The sequence below is a fragment of the Apium graveolens genome, chromosome 8 (genome assembly GCF_009905375.1).
Source record: "Apium graveolens cultivar Ventura chromosome 8, ASM990537v1, whole genome shotgun sequence".
Classification (NCBI taxonomy): Eukaryota; Viridiplantae; Streptophyta; class Magnoliopsida; order Apiales; family Apiaceae; genus Apium; species Apium graveolens.
The window spans coordinates 137,006,355-137,020,381 of NC_133654.1; positions in this window are offsets into that span (position 1 = coordinate 137,006,355).

The following is a 14,027-nucleotide window of genomic DNA, read 5'->3' on the forward strand; positions in this document are numbered from 1 at the left end:
GAATAATTCGTCAGGAAATAACATTTATGTGGATACATATGATGAATTGCATGCACCTAATTAGATTCAAACCTTTTATTTTATTGTATGCTAGGAAATATTTCGTGTAGAAATTATCAATTAGCAATATCATATTTATACCTATATTATGTTGATTTTTTAGTTTTGAACATATTTCGCTTAGTTTAATCTTATGCATTATGATTCAATAATATGTAAAAAAGTGTTACATTTTCTTAGATATATTTGATAATGTCATGGCTAATATGATTTATGTTTAGTTTTCAGATCTTACTTAAACAGGATAAATCAGTACTTACTGGAAGTCGGGACTTAAGGATATCAATACTTATATTATCAGGAGATAATCATCAGAAGATGGATATCAGAACTTAAGTGCTGAAGGACGTTCAGATAAGGACAGTAGCTGATTAAAAGAAAGAAGATCGAGATAAACATAAGGAGTATGAACTTGAAGATTCATACCTTAAATTCCTGTTAGCTCTTCCTGAATGCTGGGATTTGAAGGTAACAACAATAAGAGACAACTACAATCTTGATGAAACAACTCTTGATGAAATTTATGGAATGCTCAAGACTCATGAACTTGAGATGGAACAAAGAAGCAAGAGGAAAGGAGGAAAGTCAAGGACAGTTGCTCTTAAGGATGAAGAAGAATTCCCCAAGGCAGCTACTTCAAGGAAAGATAAGGGTAAAGCTCTTTTCACAAAGTCTGATACTAAGTCATCAAGTTCTGAAAGTGATGATGACTCGGATTCTGAAAGTTTGCCTGAGACTGATGCTGATGAGGAGATGATGAAGCTGTGTGCTCTTATGGTGAAAGGGATCACAAAGATTGCATACAGGAAGTTCAGGAAGGGAAAGAAGTTTTCCAGGAAAGGCACAAGTTCTGATAAGAAGAATTTCAGAAGATCTGAGGGCAAAGGAGGAAAGTCTGATAGAGGAGATTATACCAATGTCAAATGCTATAACTGTGGTGAGAAAGGCCACATATCTCCTGATTGCAAGAAAGTAAAGGGTGACAAAGGCAAGGCTCTTGTCACAAAGAAGAAAAGCTGGACAGACACCTCAGACTCTGAAAGTGAGGAGAACTATGCGTTGATGGCAAATGCTGATAAAGAAAGTGCTGAGAGCAGTTCTGAAGCTGCTGAAATAAAGGTACCTCAGACTACTTATGTTTTTCATACTGATGATATTAATGAGTTGAGAAGATATCTTAAAACCATGTTTGTTAGTTATAGAGATCAAATTTAACATGTGAAAGATTAACTACTGAAAATCTTGCTTTTAAGAAAAGAAATGATTTCTTAGAAAAAGAGTTAGTTATGTTCCATCAAACTGAGAAGGATAGAGATGATGCTTTTTATGTTAGGGATGAAGTGCTAAAAATGAATGAATCTCTAAAAACTGAGTTAGAAAAGGAAAAAGAGATTATCAGGACTTGGACTAACTCGGGCAGAACAACTCAAAATTTGCTAAGTAGTGAAAATTGGAAAGAGGGCTTAGGTTATGGAGAGGATAAGAATGATAAAGGAACTGTAGAAATTAAGCTTGTTGCTAAGCAAAAGCCAAAATTAAAACCTGTTAAGTTTGTAACTGTAAAGTCTGATAATGAGAAATCAGAAGTTAAAGAGGAATTAACTTCTGACAAACTAAAACAGGAAAAGACAGTTGAAGTAAACATAGGCTTAATGACTAAGAAGCAGCTTAAGCATAAGCTGAAAGATGTTAAGAATGCAAACAAGGTGAAATCACCTAGGAAAAATAGGAATGGAAAGGAAGGTGTAAATAAAAGCAATGATTATAGGCCTGTTCCTGATGCTCCTAGGAAAATGTGTCATAACTGTGGAAGTTCTAACCATCTGGCTTCTTTTTGCAGGAAGAATAAGAACATAAACTCCTTACCTTCAAAATCAGGAGTTAAGAGTCAGTCTGTTAGATATAAACCACAAAATCCTTGTTTTCATTGTGGTAGTTTATGGCATTCCATTTATACTTGTAAGGAATATCATAGTTTGTACTATGATTATTATCAAATAAAACCTTTTTTGAAGAAAGTTTCCATTGTTCCTTCTAGTGTAAATTCTGATTCAAAGTCTGATAGTGTAAGTTCTGATAAGAAAAATGTTAACATAAACTCTGATGCTAAATCCGCTGCAAATGTTAACAAACTTGATAAGGCCAAAGGATCCAAGCAAGTCTGGGTCCTTAAAACTAATCATTAGTGGTCTTTGTGATTGCAGGGCAACAGGAAAAATATTCTAGTTCTGGACAGTGGATGTTCAGGACATATGACTGGAAATAAAGCCCTGCTATCAGACTTTATGGAGAAAGCTGGCCCAAATGTTTCTTATGGAGATGGCAACATTGGAAAAACATTGGGATATGGCAATATTAATCTTGGGAATGTCATCATTAGAGAAGTAGCTCTGGTCTCAGGACTTAAACACAATCTGCTGAGTATAAGTCAAATCTGTGACAGAGGTTATCATGTTGATTTCTCTGAAGAACACTATGAAGTTGTGAGTAAATCCAAAGGCAAAGTTGTTCTAAAAGGATACAGGCGTGGTAACATTTATGAAGCTAAGCTTTCAACAAGTACTGATGGTTCTGCAATCTGTCTGATGAGTAGAGCATCAATTGAAGAAAGCTGGAATTGGCACAAGAAACTCTCTCATTTAAATTTCAACAATATAAATGAACTAGTCAAGAAAGATCTTGTGAGAGGACTGCCAAAGTCAGTATTTGCTCCTGATGGCCTTTGTGATTCTTGTCAGAAGGCCAAACAAAGAAAATCTTCATTCAAGAGCAAGACTGAATCATCAATTCTTGAGCCTTATCATCTACTACATGTTGATCTATTTAGTCCAGTGAATGTTATGTATGTTGCAAAGAAGAAATATGTGTTGGTCATAGTGGATGAGTTCACCAGATACACATGGGTGTATTTCTTGCACACAAAAAGTGAAACTGCATCTATCTTGATTGATCATGTCAAACATCTGGATAAATTGGTCAAAGATTCTGTGAAAACCATAAGGAGTGATAATGGCACTGAGTTCAAGAATTTGATAATGGAAGAGTTCTGCAAAAACCATGGAATTAAGCAGGAATTTTCTGCTCCTGGAACTCCACAACAAAATGGAGTTGTTGAAAGGAAGAATAGAACTCTCATTGAAGCTGCACGTACAATGCTTGAAGAAGCAAAGCTTCCAACCTATTTCTGGGCTGAAGCTGTGCAGACTGCTTATTTTACTCAAAATGCAACACTCATTAACAAGCAAGGAAAAATACCATATGAGATGGTGAAGAAAAAGAAGCCAAATCTGAAGTACTTTCATGTATTTGGATGCAAGTGTTTTGTTCTCAAGACTCATCCTGAACAGCTATCTAAATTTGATCTAAAAGCTGATGAAGGAATCTTTGTTGGATATCCACTTTCCACAAAAGCCTTTAAAGTCTATAATTTGAGAACAAGAGTGGTCATGGAATCTATCAATGTCTCTTTTGATGACAAGAATATTACTGGTCTTGAAGATTTTATTGATCATGATCAGCTGAGATTTGAAAATGAAGACTCAAATTCTGATACTGAAAATCCTGACAATCTAAGTCCTGATACTGTAAACTCTGATGGATTAAACTCTGATGTTATTGAAACTGTGGTGACTACGCCAAAGGAAGATGCACCTATGCAGGGGGAGCATACTCAAGAACATACCACATCTCAAGAAGCATCAGAACATACATCTGGCTCTTCAAGTTCTGATTTGTCAAGTTCTGATAAGCCAAGTTCTGATAGTTCTGAAAATCTAAATTTTGAAGAATCCAACTTAGAGAGCATAGTTTCAGGGGGAGCATCGGAAAATGAAAATGAAGACAGCATGGATCATGGGGGAGCATCCAGTTCTAGAAAAAACCTTCCATCTGCAAGGAAGTGGACTAAATCATATACACCTGATTTGATAATTGGAAATCCTGATGCAGGTGTCAGAACTAGAACAGGTACTTCAAACGAATGTCTTTACAATTCTTTTCTCTCTCAGACTGAGCCAAAGAAAGTGGAAGAAGCTCTTCAAGATGCTGATTGGGTGCAAGCAATGCAGGAAGAGTTAAATGAATTTGAAAGAAACGAAGTCTGGACCCTAGTGCCAAGACCAAAGAATAGATCTGTTGTTGGTACAAAGTGGGTATTCAGAAACAAAACTGACAGTGATGGCATAATTTCAAGGAATAAGGCAAGGCTGGTTGCAAAAGGATATTCTCAATAGGAGGGAATTGATTATGATGAAACATTTGCACCAGTTGCTAGGTTAGAAGCCATAAGGTTATTTTTGGCTTATGCTGCTCACAAAAAGTTTACTGTCTTTCAAATGGATGTGAAAAGTGCTTTTCTCAATGGAGAATTGGAGGAGGAAGTATATGTTGAACAACCTCCAGGCTTTGTAGATTCCAAACATCCAGATTATGTCTAGAGGCTTGATAAAGCACTTTATGGACTTAAGCAAGCTCCCAGAGCATGGTATGAGACTTTAGCTCAGTTTCTTCTGGAAAGTGGATTCAACAGAGGAACTATAGACAAAACACTGTTCTATCTCAACCATGGAAAGGACTTACTTTTGGTCCAGATTTATGTTGATGATATCATTTTTGGGTCTACAAATGACAGACTTTACAAAAAGTTTGCCAAACTGAAGCAGTCAAGGTATCAGATGAGTATGATGGGGGAACTTATCTATTTTCTGGGCCTTCAAGTCAAGCAAAATGAAGAAGGCACCTTTATTTGTCAAACTAAGTACACCAGAAACTTGCTGAAGAAATTTGGAATGCAAGATTGTTCAAGTGCATCCACTCCCATGGCCACTGCCACAAAACTGGATAAGGATACTGGTAAATCAGTAGATATTACTGATTACAGAGGTATGATTGGCTCTCTACTCTATCTAACTGCTAGTAGACCTGATATCATGTATGCTACCTGTCTTTGTGCAAGATTTCAAGAAGATCCAAGAGAACCTCACTTAACAGCTATGAAAAGAATTTTCAAGTATCTTAAGGGAACAGCTGATCTGGGATTATGGTATCCTAGAGAATCAGATTTTAAACTAATAGGTTACTCAGATGCAGATTTTGCAGGTTGCAAAATTGACAGGAAAAGCACAAGTGGAAGCTGCCAATTTCTTGGAGGCATATTGGTTTTTTGGTTTAGCAAGAAACAAAAGTCAATTTCCACATCAACTGCAGAAGCAGAATATATTGCTGCAGGAAGCTGTTGTGCACAGATTCTTTGGATGAAGAATCAGTTACTGGATTATGGGTTAACATATTTCAAAATCCCTATTTACTGTGATAATCAAAGTGCTATTGCTATGACAGGTAATCCAGTTCAACACTCTATGACAAAGCACATCAGCATTATGTACCACTTCATCAGGGAACATGTAGATGAAGGTACAGTGGAATTGCACTTTGTTCCAACAGATCAACAACTAGCAGATATCTTCACAAAACCATTGTGTGAAGCTACTTTTACAAGATTGGTAAATGAACTTGGAATGGTTTCAGGTTCTTTCTCTAAATCTGCTTAGTTTTGTTCTGTTGCATCAGACTTTATGATCAGTATTTACAGAATTCAATCTCTTTGTGTATTCTGTGCTTAATTGAAAAATATGTATAAGTACTGACTGTTGTCTGATCAATGTTTCTAAACTCTGATAGAGATATGTCTGTTTAGGTAACTATTCAATCCGATGAGGATAACTGTGATAGATGATGACCTAGTAGTCTTCAATAAACAAGGGATCCCATGTAAGAAGTAATTATTTATGTGGAAATCTATTGACACAAGCAAATTCTGATAATTGAGCTTAGTTGAGTTTACTTTGTCTATCTTATTACTAAGTCATAAACTAGAATAATGCTACTCATCTGTTAAATTCCGATGCTAGTAAATCTGTTGAATGTACTAAGTGGTGATAAACCTCACTTATTAAAAGAAAAAGAAAGAGAAACAAGGATTAAAAATCAGGTACTCCTTTGAGATCTAGAGTAAAAATGTGGAAGGGAAGACCCAAGTGTATTGCTGGTATTAAGTAATATGCATCAGAAAAGCAAATAAAATATTTTCTTGGTGACTTTTCATACTCTATGATTACTGGAGAAATACTCTGATAATAGAATAAATTCTGATAAGCAGTCGTGACTCACTTACACTGAGAAGCCACTGTAAAATAGAATTTAAAAAGATGCACAAAATTAGCACAAAATAGTTGAGGTGGACTCAAGCATGAATTCATTCAATAGTAGGTTTCAGAATATTGACAGGTTTTTAGTAAAGTTTTAGTTATGCCTTATTTCTAAGATGTACTGAAGTGAATCAGACTTTTCTCTTTGTCTGATATTTAGCTTAATGCACACACTAACCACTCCATATGAATGATGAAAATCACTGTGGGGATCTATGTTGTTTTAGATGAACAGTCATTGCACAAGTTCTGATTGCATGTTTTGATGATTAAGTTCTGAAGAATACAAATCAGAATTTGTGTGAGGACTTACTAAAATAGGCATTCCTTTTTTGAGTTAAGAAATTATGTTCTGATGACTGTTAAGTTCTGATATAAGTCTAAGTTCTGATATTACAGTCTGATTCTTTACTTGACTTATTTGTGGATAAAATTTGACAACAGTCTTACTTTAAACCTGAATACTATTGAAGTGGAAGATTAATAGTCACTATAGTTAGGGATAGTGGTACTCGTATATGAACAGTCAACTTTTACTTGCTTCTTTTGCGCATTAAACCATGTTTTCTCTTTCCAATGAATGTTTTTCTTTTTCCAAGTATGGGGAGACGAGGTGGAATTAATTCCACCTGTCAGCATTAAATTTCTTTGCGTCTCCTGGAATTCTCTTGCCTATATAAACAACCACTTCACATCAGTCTTCCCATCACCTCTTTTATCACAAACTCACCTTCATACTTTTTCTATCAAAAACACCATGGTCAATTACAATATGTTTTTGAACTATGAAACATTCAACATGGAGCTGAGCTGTGCCGATTGGCAGCAGGAATGGCACGTCACTGCCATTCCTGATGAGATATGGGACTCTGTTCCCCAGGAGGTACTTACCCACCTCCTGTTCTTCTACATGGACTACCATCGCCATCTGGAGCGATTGGAGGAGGAAAGGCTGGAAGCTCTCCTCCAGCAAGAGCGAATAATTCGACTCGCTATTTTATTTGTCGAGAGTAGGAAGAAGAAATAATTTATTTTCTTCTTCCTGTTTTTCTTCATCATCAGCCTTGCCCTGCTTCTTGAGCTAGGACAAAGGGTGTTGACGTTAGGTTTAACAGCTTAGGGAAATCTTGTACAAGTTCTGATGTAATTTCAATTTCTTGAATGTATTCTCTTGGTATATTAATGAAATTTGTTTTTTTCAAGATCTTGTCTCTGAGATATTTTGTAATGTATTGATAAATCCTGAAATATATTCATATTCTGATGACCACATAAATTCTGTTTTAACTTAAGTTCTGATTTTCTTTTATCAGTACTTGCTCGTCCGATTTATTATGGTCATTTTCACTCAATTTTTTTTCAGAATATTGATGTTGCAGTGAAAAATAATTCAATAAGTGGGAACAGTTTCCATTTTGAATTAAAACTGTTTCACCTTGATTAATGGAATAACTGGGTAAGTGGAACGGTTTTTCCTTGAAAAACTCCTAGTGGCTAAGTAATGATTACTATTTCTCGTACCCATTAACTATTCGTTTTTACTGCATGTCTGACAGGTGTCCAACGGTTACATTTTTTTTTCAAAAGTATAAGTAAGACATAGAGAAGATTTTTTAATCTTTTATTTCCTTTCATACTTTTTCTCTCTACTTGCTTTTACTCTCTTTCTTCTTCTAACGTTGGTTTTTCATATAGACATTCTATCAAACACCTAACAGGCACTTAAACCTCTCGATTACTTTCATGGCACCTAAGGGTTTAATCATTGATGGAGCTAAATTTGTTCCAAACAATTATGCTGCTATTCTTGATAATGCTGAAGCTCCGTCTGAATTGCATTTTGTGCAAGACCTTCTTGCACACAGTGAAATCGGGTATGCATTGACCCAACCTTCAGTATTCTCAAGCCAAGTTCTGACACTTTGGAGGACTGGAAACTTTGATAATGGTGGTCCAAATGGTACTCCTAGTATTGTTTTCGAAGTGGGTGATTCTTCATATGCAGTCACTCCTGGTACAATACGCAAGGCTCTACATCTCCCAGAAGGATGTACTTTTTCAATTCCAGAGGAATCGGCTCTTCAGGAGTTAATGGCCAGTTTGGGGTATGAACAGAGTTTGGCAAAGCTTGGGCAGTTGAAACGGGCTCATATCAAAAGGGAATGGAGCTTCTTCTTCGACTGCATCATTAAAGCTTTTGGGAACAAGTGTTCGAATTTTGATGCCATTCCTATAATGAGTCAGCACATCGGGTATGCCATTATAAACCAAACTCATTTTGATTTTGCAACAGCTGTAATAGGTTTTATTGGGGATAGGATGACAGAGGATATGAATGTTGTCTACTTTGCTAGATTCTGTCAACTTATATATACTTTTTGTACTGATGCACCTCACTTAATCAGTTCCTTAACTCCACCTTTTAAGGTTGCAAAACGATACTTTAATGACCTGGTAAATGCTGACACTAAGAAACCAGTGGTTAGACCTTTACAGATTCCTCAGTCTGTGAAGCAGATCTTAGTAAATGCTGATCCTGATTCCTATAGATCTGTTTATCCTGATGTCCAATCAACAAACACCTCCCAAACACCACAACAACCATCAGAACATACCACCCATACTACTCAACCAACCCTTAGGCAATATATCAAATCTTATCTTTCCACTTCACAGACAGTTCAACCCTCATCCTCAGCACCTACTGTGAAGCCTTCATCTTCCAAACCTAAGAGGACAAAGACTGTTCCTCAAACATCTCAAAAGAGAAGGAGGATTGCTTTGAGAGATGAGTCTGACAGTGAGGAATAGGTTTCTACATCAGAACCTGTTGTTCAAGAAGCTGAGAAAGTGACTTCTCAGAAGGATTCTGAAATTGGGGGATCTAGGCTTCTCAAGAGGCTTAGAAGAATGACTGTTCCTGAAACTCCCAAGGAATCCATATCTACAAAGAGATACAAGAAACAGAGGGCAAAAAGGCCAGTTTCAGATGAAGAATCAGCAGCTAAGGAAGGAGATCAGGAATCTTTGATCTCACAAGAAAAGGAATTTGCTAAAGTCACTTCTTCTTCATCAACTCCATCTCAGGAGGCTATTCCTGAACAGACCAACACACCATCTGTGTCTCCTGTTCAAAAGTCTGTATCTCCTGTTACTATAGGCACAAGTGCTGATATTGATATCCAGAACTTAGTTGTGCCTGAAGTAATTCTCTTAAAAGCTCCAACAACAACTAATCCATCAACCACACCTGTTACTGATGCTATTCAAACTCCAGAGTTATCTGCTACACCTTATCTGCATCTAGATGCTGATGATCAGAATTTAGGTGAACATCAGGATATGGCTGTTGATCAGAACTTAGAACCAGATCAGCACTTAGAGGATGATGAAGCCTCCATTGCTACTCACACTGTTGTTTTATCAGAAGATACTGATTCTGTAAGTTCTGATGCTGCAAATGCTGGAGATACTGGTGATGCTGCTCCAAATATAGATGCTGATGAAGCAGGTCCTTCAGGACATGCTCTTCAACAAACTATTCTTAAATCTGAACTTGTTAAGAAGTTTATTACCAGAGAAGCACCAGTGCCTTGGAGTGACACTCCTGCAGGACAGGAGTGGACTAAAGAATGGAACTCAGTTTCCTGTGTTCCAACTGCAAAGCATCTTGCTGAGCACTTGACAAAAGCTGATGAAATGTTAATTTCTGATGATTTCAAAACCCAGCTTAGAGTCACTGCATTGAGTACTAAACATCTACAAGGTCTCCATTCAACTACTCATGCAGAGCTACACAAGATTCAGGAAGAATTCATCATACAGGGCCAAATTCAGAAAATTGACAAGAAAAAGTTCTTCCAACCTACCTTTGACAGGATTGCTTATATTGAGAAGACTCAAGAGAAACAACAAGCTCAGATTGATGATATTCTGAAAAATCAAGCTTCTCAGTAATCTCAACTTACTGAAATCCAAGACTCAGTGGAATTGCTTGTCTCTCTTCTACTACCTGCTGATGCCAAAAAGGGGGAGAGAGGAATTAAGTCCAAATGCAAGACTGCCAAGACACTGAAAGGGAAGGATGATGAAAAGGATGATCAAGGAAACTCTGGAATGGGTAGAGGTCATAGTCAAGGTAGAGGTTTCTCATCAAGAAAAGCTGAAATCACAAGTTACAGGATAAGTTCTGATACTGGGAAAAGAATTAGTTCTGCTACCGGTAAAAGGATAAGTTCTGATGAACTTTTAGATCTTGATGAAGAAATGTCAAGACAGTTATTTCTTCGGGAGAATCCAGGAATGGACTTGGAGAGTTTAATGGAAGAAGAAGCCAGACTTAAATCAGAGAAAGTCACATATAAATCTGAAGCTTCTGGTAAAAAGACACTTCCAAAACTCAAAGGCATTGTGATAAAAGAAAGGACAAATACTGAAGCAACATTGGCTAAATCACAACCGCAGATAGATCCAAGATCCAAGGGTAAAGAAAAGGTTGGTGAACCTATCAAGGTTTATGTGTCTCCTGAGAATGAAGAAATCACTGATGAAAAGGATGATCTTACTCTGACTTCAAGAAAAGTTCTTAAAACAACCTCTGACATGGCTCAAGTTGTTCAGAGTCAAGAGATAGTAAGTTCTGATATTCCAAAGAAGAAAGTAACCTCTGACATAGCTCAAGTTAACTTGATATCAGAAGATAGATCAAAGACACTCCTACCAGGATTCACTAAAGCAAAACAGACTCAACCTTTGAAGACTGCTACAAGTGGTTTTGAAGCAAGAGTAGTTACTGGAAAGGAAGCAAGAGATAAATTTGGATTGGGAAGTGCTGATGAAAGAAGAATACAGAACACTACCAATGGTCCAACTTCCTTGAGTGAACCAGGTATTGGAGCAACTCCTGAGAGATTGAATCAACTGGAATCTGTACAAATGGTTTACCATACCTACTTGAAAGAACACATCTTGTTGTACTTCATGACAGATGGTAGGGTTTATCATATAAGGCAAAATGCCATTCCATTGAAGTATTTTGAAGAACTGGAGCATGTACTATTCTTACTTCAAGTGAATGACAGATTAATAGAAAGTGCTGCAAACTATTTGAAGGATCAGATTCAGAGACAGAAAAGGCTTTATTCTGTTAAGTTTGACAGTACATATCTTCCAAAGTACAGAGATCACAAGGGTGATATAGTTGAAATCAAGCCCAACACTGCTAAGATTATAACTACCTTTCTAGGTTACAGGGTTGTGGAATTCAATCTTGAGTCTGATAAAGCTTATTTGATCAGACTGGATCAGGATATAAGAAAAGGAAAGATTAATGATCTCAGGGCTGCAATCTTTCAAATTGGTGAAGATACTGCAGAGCTTAAAGATGCTAAAAGGAGGATGATTGATGAACTTAGATATGCTGAGAAATGTTTGTTGAAGAACTATCTCAGAACAACTCTTGACATCAGAGAGATCAGAAGATGAAGCCAAGTCAAGATCTACAACTGATTAAATTCTAATATTTGTACAGACTGAAGCTGTTATCAGAAGTTAAATATTGGTAAAGCTTTAAGGACTGTAAGTTGTAGTTATCTAGTCTAATTCTCATGCATTTGTACTTAATGTTTTTGACATCATCAAATATCTGTTAAACTTGTATATTATGCTAATTTACAAGTTGGGGGAGATTGTTAGATATATTTGATAATGTCATGGCTAATATGATTTATGTTTAGTTTTCAGATCTTACTTAAACAGGATAAATCAGTACTTACTGGAAGTCAGGACTTAAGGATATCAGTACTTATATTATCAGGAGATAATCATCAGAAGATGGATATCAGAACTTAAGTGCTGAAGGACGTTCAGATAAGGACAGTAGCTTATTAAAGGAAAGAAGATCGAGATAAACATAAGAAGAGATATGCATGAAGAAGGAATTCTATGAAGAATATAATACTTGGAAGAAAAGATATATGATTGATATATTTTAGGAAGCAGAATTATATTCCATATCAATTAGCGATTATCTTGTAACTGTGTAGTATATAAACACAGACATAGGATTTACAATATAAGTGTTATCATATTCGAGAAGATTATTCGTATTAACCCTAGCAGCTCTCGTGATATTTGTTCATCACTGAGAGGTAACAGTTCCATACTGTAACAGAGTTTATTGTTTCAATAAAGTTTATTTTCTGTTACTTGTGATATTAAAGTTCGATTTGATTGTACTTTACACTGTATTCACCCCCTCTACAGTGTGCGTGACCTAACACATTTCTTTTCAGTAATTAACCCGCAGCTAGAAGCAGTTTGAGTGTGTGATTATTTAGTTCCATTTTAACTTCTGTTTCGTATATCTTGATATCAAGTGAGTTTTTTAAGAGTGTTTGATATATTATGAAGGTTGATGTCAAACTTGATTTGCATGGTGCTGCAAATAAGTTAATGCATTTGGTAATTCTATCATAACATTAAAGGTGTTGCATAAAGTGGAAAAGAGGCAACTAATACTATCTGGAGCTGCAACAAAATTTAATCTATTAGTTAGAGTTTCTTCAGAAATTATCACCAGGCGAAGAAAAACTTTATTAGCCCATTTCTCATATTTTTCCCAGTTCAATAACTTGCAGGTGATTGATCTATGTTACAATAATTTGTTTTATTTCATACGTGATCAGCTTCTTCTTAATGCAGAACATTGCATATTATTTTGATTACAAAAAATATTATCACTGGTCTAATCCCGAATACTTTTTCTTCAAGTTCGACACTCCTGGAGAATTCCTGGTTGGAATGATTTCAGAGCTGTAAGCATGAAAAAGAACAGTTTCAATGGAGAACTACCAAACTACATGAAATAATACTTATATCACAAGATTTATCTTTTTTCTGGAAAACTTCTATGATCAATGCAAAAGTTTAGTTTGTGCAATTTTCTTCATTAAGGATAAAATTTACTATCTGATGAATTTTTGAATTGTATTTCTAATATGAGAAACTTTGAGACTTTGAATTTGTCGGCTATTAGTCTGGTGAAGTTGCATACTAAACGGGAGAGCTTAAATTCTTGAAACTTTAGTAGAAATTTCATCTAGCATCCGAAACTTGAGTATAATACTGTACAAGAATATATCTAGGAACTTTTAATTTTGTTCAATTCCTGCAATTTTAGGTGAACTACAAGGTGCGTATGTTCTTGATCTGATCATTAATTGGCTAAATGGAAGCATTCCATCTAACATTGGCAGTGCAGCAACATTGCTAAAACTATGGTTGGAGGATAGTTTTAGGGAGATTCCATATAAAATTGAAAATGTCCATATATAGTAATAGATTCTATAAACATGCTTATGGTTTTGCTATGGGCATCAAGATAATGATGAATGATAAAAATGAAACATGCTTATGATAATATATGTTTTTCAGGAACTTATAACGATACTTTAAACTCTGTCCAACTGTATTTTCAAATGATCATATTTTTTAGAGTTTTATTTAGTTGTTCCATACCTAACTGTTCTTTTGTCATGTATCTATAACTTTATTTCTTGAAGGTAAATGAGTTGACTCATATTAAGAAAATAGTTGCTAGCTACGTCTGATAAACTTGCAAAGATAAAAAATTATACTATTTTTTTTATCACAAATTCATACTATTTTGGTATGTACTGATAGAAGTGAAGTGGTAGTTGTGGTTACAACTACTCTAGCAGCACCGGAGGTTGTAGCTGATGCAGGGAAGTTGGTAGATAT